We start from the raw sequence: 10502 nt of genomic DNA, 5'->3' as shown, positions 1-10502 counted from the left end.
TACAGCCTAAGGGCCATTTCTGGGAGACTGTATCCTGGGCTAGACAGTCATTCAGTCTGACTCAGCATGGTTATTTTTATGTCTTTTTTTCCAAAGAGCTGTAGTCTCCTGGGAACAACTAAAAGAGATTAGAATAACAATAAATCAATAGTTCTCAAACATCTTGCACCACAGTTTATTTTCCCTTCAGTTTTTGAAAATATTCTGCATTCTTGTTTCAAGTAAATACTATATTTGGTTTTGCAGATCACCTCTGGACCACTGGTGGTTCCATGAACTCTTGAGTTCCTTAGGCCACCATGTAATAAGTACTGCTAACCCTCATGCTTTGCCTTAAACAAGAGCTTATAGATCTGAATTAGGAAGGCATTTTTCCCATTCATGTAGAGCCATTCTAATGTACTTAAAACAGTAGCATTTCCTACCAGTGCATGTCCATCAGTATATGAGTGACAAAAGGAGAAGCCACAGCCAGCTAGTAGCAGCCGGCTCCTTCTTGGCATTAGTCACATCTAAGTTAGAAAAGCTGTAGTCAGATGTTCCTTGTGTCTTCCATAGCCTCAGCCACTGATACCAGTAGCAGCGGGGAGTGTTATGGGAATCCTGAGGTCTCAGTTTTTTTCTCTGTAGTGTACACGCTGAATAACATCGGTACAAAGAGAGCAAATGCCATCAGCTCTGAACTGTAGATGTTTTGTTATCCAGGTTGTAGTGGAACAAAAAAGCTGAACTGTTACCCTAAACACTGGAGGACAATTATGAATCAGCCCTCCTGATGCCCAAAACCCCTTCAGACAGCACTCTCATAAGACTTGTAGTCTTGAACCTTCTCCAGGAAACTGAGTTATTTATAATTCCACTGACAAAGATGAAAAGATGTATAAGGACATAAATGTACAAGACACATAGGTTGCCTGTCTACCTTGTATGTCTCCCTTACATTCTAAATTAAGAATTTAAGCATCAAATACCAATCCAAATGGTAATACTGGAGAAGAATTGTAAAGACCTTAAATTGCAATATATTTTAAATTTTGATCCAAGTGCACCAAATAGCAAGTCAATGCAGTATCACTAAAATAGCATGCAGTAACTGGTTTACAAAACCTGTCTTATCTTACTTACTGTTAGATGTATTAGCTAACCAAAATTGGTAAACCTTTGAACTCTGAGCTGGGTGGGGGTGATCTTCCAACAACAGTGGCTGAACAAATATAAATGGTTTATACACGAAAGGCTTAAAAAGAGGAAATGGGTATTGGAAGGTTGGCTGCTAATTAACTTGGGCCTATCTGGGAAATAGAGACAGAAAGTGAACTGCACTACAGTCGTAACACCAGAGTTGAACTTTCATTTAGCTATTGACTGAGCTGAAGCACTATAAAACATGGCTGAGCTATAGCGCTTTTATGAGATAGGTAAATACTGCCCTCATTCTACATGCTAGATCAGTGTGAAAGATTAACACGGACCTGCAAACAGTTCCCCTTCCTGGATAGGAGAGGTAAAGGTTATACAGCATAAGTCACCAAAACCTTTGGCAAAAAAAGTTTCCAGGTATTTAAGACAAAGTGACATCTTCTAGGGAGGATGTTTTCCTTCACCTTCTAGAAATAACTCCACATATGCCTGAGAGATCTGTTTCTGGTCATTACTATGCAGTGACAAATTCACAATCCGTTGGTGCAGTCATTTTGTAGTGAGTAATTATGTTACCTACAATCACTACAACTGCTTATTGTGGATAATGAAGAAAAGCAAATGAATTACTGTGAAAGAGAGTGCCAACTGCTTGTGCAAATACCCTACAACTTCCTGAAATTGCACACTGGAGGACATGACAGAATTTTGGGCTTTTTTCTTCTGTAAATACTAGGCTTTTTTCTTTTTCCTTTTTCTTTTTTTATTTAAAAAGTGAAGAAGGTGAGAAATTCTCAGATAGGTAGGAATTTCCTCAGAAGAAAAGTTAAATTCTCCTGAGGAGAGTGACTGAGTGCATTTTAATGCGGGTTTGTTTGTCCTGCGCTAAAAAAATATCCTCATTGCGTTCTGCAGAGCTGGGTAACAGCTGATAGATGGCAACATTACAGGCTTGCATGTGAAGCAGTGGTTGGTTTATTTGTTTAGGAAGAAGAAGCATGCATCCCTTCTAACATACATAGAAGACCTTATTTAGAAATCTATTTATAACAGTTTACAGAGCGGCTTTTCTTTTCTTTCTTAAAGAAGCAAAAAATATATTCCATGTATTGATTTGTAAAGCAACACAGAAATTTAAATACGTATTATCTGAATCTTCTTTCTCAGGATCCCATAATCCTGGGTCATTGTGCTATGTAGCATTTTCTGGTATATGCACTGCAAACATATAGATAAGCTATATTTATGCTTTAGCTCAATACTAGGAGCTATCTTTAGTGCTATGACAAGATGCCATTTGTTATCATTAGTGGATAGCATCTGATACTTTGAACTATGAAGCTAATATTCATGCCACAATGAGATGGTAAAGGTTACTTTCTTTACAGAAATGAAAACTAAAGCAGAACAGTGAAAAAACTACTTTTCTTAATGTCTGCTTCTTCTGACTAGTTAAAATACATTGAAAATGGTATGTTGCTATTGTAATTAGGATGACAGGCAGCAAAATTCAGCTGGTCCCTTACTAGGAAGTAACTGATTTTGGAATGTTCCAAAAGGTTCACAAAAGCTACAGTGATATTAGTGGTGGCACAGGAGGAAGAATGCACAGATCAGATATGTTGCATGATTCTCCTGTTCAGCCAGGGTCGGACGGGAGGGGACAATTGCCATTAACATTTCAGATAGAAAACATATTTTTCTTTTTTGTTTGTTTCTTTTTTTCTTTCCTATTTTCTTTTTTTAACAAAGTCTTTTCTTTCTCACAAAATTGTTTAATTTTAGCATAAAGCAAAAGATGTTTCTTCTTGTTGCTGACCAGAGCTTTCTCTTCTTTGTTGTTTTTTAGGCTACAAATGTCAATAAAATCACTTTTCATAGTATCTTAAATTTATGAAATAATGTCCCAGGCTAATTCTGCACGATGCTACATCTCCTAGGCAGAAGCACAGCTTTCAATTCAAGCAACAGATTTGTGTGCTTTAATATCTTGGCAGGTCCCAGATTGAAACCCTGCTGTTAACTCCTGCAGTTAACCATACAATAAAGCACCTTCTCACTCCCAGAGCCTGAAGAAGTGCTCTTAGCAACAGTTTTATAAGGTAGTGCCTGCATTTTTCTTGGCAGACAGAGGTGTGTCAAAGTATGACTAAATCACACTGAGTTGCATGTTATTTCTGAAATAATTATATATTCCCATATACTGCTTTTGGCAGCGTGAACTTCCATTCCAGCCTGCTATGGCAGAGACAGAGGGAGACAGAGAGGGAAGGAGGGACTGTCAATGTCTGGACAGGAGAACCAGTGGCATCGTGAGATCCACACAGCAGACGAAGACTGAATTTACAGAGACGAACCAATGATACTACAGACCATGCATTTCCTTGTGAGCAACTCATATATATATACTGTGCCTTGCCATGGCTGGCACTGCTTTTCTTCACCAAGCAGTGTATATATATCCCTGGGGCAGTATATCCACTGAATGAGGGTTCCAGGTACCAAGTACTCCATCCCTGTCACTTCCATTGTTTGTGTATGATCCAGGATGACCATATTTCTTAAAAAAAATAAAACAACCACCCAAAAACCCCAAACACTTTCCCTTCTAGCTTGCTATACATCCTTTCCACCACGTTAATCATTGTACACAGAGCTGGTAAATTGAGTTTCACTGAAGCATTTGCTTACAATTACCCCATGTTGGAGAGTGGCAATTTATACTTACAAACAGAATATATCTGCAACAATGAATGACATATACTTACTTTTCAATAGCTTGAAGGCCTCTATTTACTCTGCTGACCTCCCCCCCCACCATTTTTAAGTTTTCTAATCTGCTATTCTGTCCTATGCATCATTCATGGCATTAAATGAGATATCTTTGCCTAGGCAATGTTCTTCAAAGGCATTATTTTATGAACAATTTTAGCTGTACTCTAGAATAAAATAAAATAGAAAGAAATTTGGAAAAATATTCTTCATATTGACTTTTAAAATCAAATGTACATCTTTTCAAGTGAAAATGAATACCTGTGCGAATTGTCAGATGAGTAATGTGGAACGGATTGAATACACACACATCCATTTAACGAGATACTGTCACGCTGTCAGCCAAACTGCCCTGCTGCAGAGCCTCGTTTGAATTTAGAGCAACAAACTCTTAAAATAAACATCTGAGGTGTTCTCTCTAGTCATCACATCCCTGAACTGTCAGAAATCTACTAATTAGCATCAAATGCTTTTGTGCTTAATTCACTACGATTCTGACTGAAACATGATGAGGTAACTAAGCATTCACTACAACCCCTGAGAAGGAATAGCTTGGTACCAGATGGTTCAACACCAAAGCGCGTGACATTGCAGCTGAACAACAGATAAAACAGGGAGGCCGCAGGAATCTTATATACAGGACTGAGCTCCTAAAATAGATTTGTAATGATTCTAAATGTTTGGGGTTTTGTTTGTTTTTGTTTCGTTTTTCACTGCTTCTTGAATAATATCATTCTACCACAATAGATCATATGAGGAAAATTTCAGGTTAACAGCAGTTGGCAAGATAAGCATATAATCTGCATTTAAAATGTAATGTACATTCATTGATACAAAAGATAAGCAAAGCACTACCTTTAAAGTTAACTGAACCAATGCTAACTGTGAGATAGAATTACAAACGGGCCAGTAGAGCTTCAGAATGTTACTGACAAAGGAGTTACTGCAACGTCTCAAAGTAAATCAGTCAAGTGACAGGAACTTCCTATTTAGAATATTGTTCCTTGCCAGGGTGGGTATGTGATTCTAGTAGATTATAATAATGAGTTCCATAAGATTCAGTGGAGGGTCATATGCATATATACGTAAAATATTAATCACCATTCAGAAAGAAGACTTTAAAAACATCAGGATAGTTCCATTAAGGGTACATCTCCATTGAAACTGCTCTAGCTCTTGCTTGCATAAGTCCATCAGCTGATCCTTCTGTTGTGTCACACGCAAATGTGTTAATTAGGCTTATTCATAACTTCCTTTGTTTCTGCGCTGTTCATAAGGAATTATGGCTACATTTTTATTCCAACCCTAGGGTAAAATCTCCAGAGCTCCAGGAGATAGGCTGGCAGGGGGGAGGCACTGAAGGCAGTGAGCCCAGTTCCCTAATGCATTGTACCTGTGCAGTCCTGGTCTGTGAAATGGGTCTGGCAAACTGCTATGTCCTGACTGGAAAGTAAATTCCCTTGTGCCAGGATTTCACACGCAGTGTATACTCATTTTCCATGAAGAAAGTTACTTCACAGGGCTAAAATTATTCAAGTATCAGGTTTGAGGTTCCTGCTCACTAGGAGAAAGTTGCATGCCCTATGCAGTACTTTTTAAAAGATCTTCTATACTTTTAAGAGTCAAATTTCATTAATTGGCTATTATTGCATCTCTCTGAATCATTCACATCCTGATACATGATTCTGCATCAGTAATATATGTAAAACCTTATGGATGGTGAGAAATAGTGAAATTTATTGGTAGAGCTGTTCTGTACCCTTGGTTCTTGGAGTGTATCATAGATTTCTTAAGAAACAGGAGTACCACTTTGCACTCTATACCACTAGTCTTACAAGTTCTGTTTTCCTATACTAGTTTCACTGCTATTTTCATGTAATACAAGCAAAGCACCTCAAATAACATCCTGTTAACATAAATAAGCTTGAATTTAATTTCTTATAGAAGCACAAATTTAGAATAAATCTCGAATTAACTGATATTCTGGGATAGTGCTATTTCAAGAAGTCCAACAGGGATGGTATTTTGAAATAGAGAGCCACACTGTGTGAAAACCACATGCCTTTTTCTCTTCCTACATAGAGGCAGCTCTGACTCTCACAAAATCAAGCTCATACATCATGACACAACAGGATGCAATACAAATACCATTTGCTAAGCAGACTCCTAAAGTCTTGTAGGCAAGTATCCCTGAGCAAAGAGTGCTGGCAGCACTGTAGCATCACTTGCACTGCCCCTTCCAGACCTGAGAAACTCAGCCTCAAGAACTAATTTATATACCCAAAGAGACCTTCAGCAGTAACATATCATTGGGGGATGTTTTTTTTTTTTTTTTTTCAGTCCTCTAAAGGTTAACTGTCCTATGAACAGAAAATGCACTTTCCTCTGGCCCCATTCCCCCTCCACATACACACTCCCTACCGCTATTTCCACCCACGCTACAGCTCTTTTTAACTGTGTTTAAAAAGCTGAGAGAGAAATGTGCTGCTGCTGCTGCCGCTCCTCCTCCTCCTCAGGTGGGCGGGTTGGTAGCTGGTCAGTTTTCCGCAGCATTTCTCATTGCTAGATGTGTGGGAGGCAGGGAGCAGGAAGGGAAGGAAGCAGCCCTCTTAGGAAGGGAGGCATATCAAAGCAAGTGGGAAGCAAACAGCCCCTTCCCACCTGCACATGTGCAATTATATGCAAATGAAAAACATAACAGATCTAGAAGCAGATCTTTCCAAGATGTGGTCCTAAAAGTTATCAAACAACTTGGGTCTCGACGCCAAGCTCAGGGGTGACCAGATCTCTTGGCAGACAGCATTTTTCACCCACGAAGCAGCACAGACCCGTGGTGAGGGAAGGGGGAAGGGAAGAGGGCGTTCCTTACAGTTCTGGCTTTGTACGTAGGTGGAGGGTGGTTCGAGGAGAGGAGTGACAGATTGCTCGTGGCAGCAGGGAAGAAAGGTGTAGGAGGGTGTCTGCCCAGGGTCCCGTCTAGCCCAGGGGATACTGGCAGGGTGGATGCAGCACGAGTGCTATGTCTAAACTGGGAGGGGAGGAATCCGCTGGCGGATGGACCTAGCCTGGGGGCTCTCTCCCGGCCCCATCAACATGACAGCATCTGCTGGTGCCCTGCGAGGCCAAAAGAAAATGGAAACTACTTCACCCACAATTTCATGATGGATTTGCTTTCATGCTTTTCCAAACACTTCCAGTTCCTCACTGATAAAATGCAAATTAAGTGGTTAGGGGGGGAAGGGGGGTAGGGAGATTTTTGTTTGGATTATTTTTACCCTCTCACACTTTTTTTGTGCCAGGAGGAATTCACTAGTGCATGCCATTAATTGTGCCCTCATCCCAAATCTATGACTTCAGAGGTTATATGGATGCATTATCTGAAAAGTCTCTGACCAAAAGCCCTGGGAAAGGCACTCTGTTCCCATGGGATTACTCGCATAACAGCCAAAAGCAGATATTTGCTTCTCCATATTACATATGTGTGTTCCAGTCCTTCCCTGGGCTGGGCTGGTTTTAGAGGGCGGAGAAACAGATTACACAGAATCCTCTCAGTGACATCAAGGGAAGACTCCACTGCAGACCTGAGCCTTTAGTACTTAGGTGTCCATGCTGGCATAAAGAAATTTGAACCTGTATCATGTGGAGATGTTTCAGAGTGTTGTCAACTGAAACTGGGCTGAGAAAAAACAATTTGAGGATTGCCTGTCAGCACAGCAATAACCAGTTAGCAGGGATGAACTGGAAATTTTCCTATTCTTTACTGTTCTTTACTGTGAGGGTGGTGAGGCACTGGAACAGGTTGCCTAAAGAAGTGGTAAATGCTCCATCCCTGGCAGTGTTCAAGACCAGGCTGGACAGAGCTTTGGTTGACATGGTCTAGTGTGAGGCATACCTGCCCGTGGCAGGGGGTTTGGGACTAGATGATCTCAAGGTCCTTTCCAACCCAAGCATTCTATGATTCTATGCTGTTCCTCAAGCCTTCACAGACTCATTTTTCCTTACCTTCATACACAGTAAGGACGGACTTACTACCCAAACATAGAGAAATTAGATGCCAGCTGTTACACCAGCAGAGGAAAAGAGTAAATTTACAGCAAGCCTCGATGCAGGAGCATGGGACATGAGGCAGCACTTGTACTGGTGAACTATACTGGGAGCTCTCAGAGGCAAGTAAGTGAGAGGTAATTAAATTAATGATTCATTAGGGGTATATAGGTGGCATACAGCTGAGCTGCTCTTGGAATCCTCCTTAGGAACAAGAACTCCTGCATCCTTAAGTTATATGTTTTTATGTAAAAGAAATCAAAAACTCCCAGAAACAAAACCCCAAAACATCTGCTCAACTCTGATGTCCTCCTACAGTCTGCAGTTTTGTTTTTGCTTTCCAAACCTGCTGAACACAGTGCCAGGAAATTTCTCCAAGGGGAGGAATTACAACCTGCCTATCCTTCTGGCTACTGCACTTACACTTCTTGAGTTACTGGTTTGATTATTAGGGGTGCTGCTCACCCCAGTGTATGAAGCCTCCTGCATCCCTTTCTGCTAGTAGTACTATCATCTACAAACTCAAAGGTTAAAGGTCATCTCATTCCACTTACGTGACCCTACTGTTTTCACTCTTTTTACTAATTCTACTTATAGAAGTATTTTATTTACTTTTCAGAAAACATTTGCACTTTGATACTGTGCTCTGAAAAAAACAACAAAACAAAACAAACACAAAAAAAACCCCACACCCCCCCCCCAGGATGATATCAGAGTTACTTTTTGGACTGGCTTGCAGTCACTAAATGGCTGCCTGTAAGAAAATTGCAATTTGGTAACACCTACCACCCCTCTACCTGAAAAAAACCTATAGATAAATTCAAGCCATCACCAGCATGTTTTAACATGCAGGACACTAGGCTCAAGGAAGATGGCTCTTCTGGCACCGCCCCTTCTTCTTGAAAGCAATTTAAAAAAAAAGAAGAAAAAAAAGAATTTAAAGAAAACACTAAGCTTAAACTCAGTGTCAGAACCACAGAAAGAAATCAGAAGCTATGACAATGCCTGCTGATACTTCATTGTTTACAAATGAGTAGGCCCCACTCTTACTCTGAATCAGACATGCAGCTGGAAGACAACAAAGAAAGGGTCTTTATATTTATACTGAAACCATGGGGGGAATAGATTAAAATCAGCATAAGTAAAAGATGAATCAGATCATTGACTTCTATTTTGGATTCTAGAAACAGACATAGTATGTAATCATGTCCTGATCACAGCCTTGCCCATGTGCAGGTGGATTTTATTAAGAGATTTCCAGGGTTTCAAGCAGCCTCCACCTGCTCGTACCCAAGGTTAGCTTATACACACTGATTTCTTCATTTCCACATCACCACCAACAAAAGATTATCTGACAAAAAGGCTCTGTTCGTATTTGTCTGTGAAATATACAGACTTTCAGGCACAGGATACGAAGATAGTACAAAAATGTTACCTCCTTATTAAACTCCTCCTAAATTACCTACACCTGGATGAGAGATGCAGTTATCCTCAAAAATAGTTTAAAAAATAAAAATATAAGTAAGGGTTCAGATTTTGCAACTATAGCAATTTGGTGTCATTTAGAATGGTTTAGATTTAATTGCATGGTACTTGCTGAAAACAGCATCTAAGGCTGTATATACATGCTCAAAATGACAATAGAAGGCTGCATCTTTGATGATCATATAATACGTAGGGAAAAGTTCAGATAGTCTGGATTGTCTAATGAATTCTGCACTCAATTAATTTGCGGTAGGCAGTCTCCCAATGCCTGCAAAAGCACCTCATGTCCTGTTTTATTATTCTTTGATCAGTGTACATGGCTGAAGACAGACTGCATAATACAGACATGTTCTGTGCCTGTTTAGTTTAAGATTTTTACAACCAAATTTAATATAACCCATGAGTTACTGCAGCAGAAATGCCCATACATATGACGCTGCTATAAGCGGGGCCTGAATTCATTCTTGAAATGAAGAGCAAGGTTGCCCTCTGGGGACTTTACTAGAAGTGCTTCCCAGAGCTGGGAGTTTTTTGTTCCAGAAAAATAATTTTACTGCAAGGGTTTTATTTTTTAAAAAATACAAAGACAGCTACATCGAGTGATGACGAAGCTACGGTTCGACCTAATGCACTGTATCGTCATTTACTCCATGGCTCATCTCATGCTGGCCATGTGTCAGCCTAAAAAAGTAACCATGGAATGGTCTGACTTAGTTACTGAAATAAAAATGAATTTAGTTCTCCTGGCATGATGGTCATATATTCTCAGGTGCCTTAATCTTCTATTAAAATGAAAAAGGCAAAAAAAGCTGCTTTCCCGGTTGCAATTTCTGAGTCTGTTTGGGCTGAACACATGTTGAGTTTGAACTCACAGCTGTCTGCAGCTACTGTTGGGGTTGTAATCATGCCAGCTGCCTAATCCCTGTATTTACCTTCCAGGATAACGAGGTTTTGGTGTGATGTTACATCAGAGCAGCTCCTTAACCCCAGCTCATAAATCTGTGTCAGTCACTAAGAGGCAGCACAGGTGTGGCTGCAAGTGTAAGGAGTAAAAGGAGAGA

This window comes from Lathamus discolor, chromosome 3 (assembly GCF_037157495.1).
Source record: "Lathamus discolor isolate bLatDis1 chromosome 3, bLatDis1.hap1, whole genome shotgun sequence".
Classification (NCBI taxonomy): Eukaryota; Metazoa; Chordata; class Aves; order Psittaciformes; family Psittacidae; genus Lathamus; species Lathamus discolor.
Note: the sequence above shows the minus strand (reverse complement) of the source record.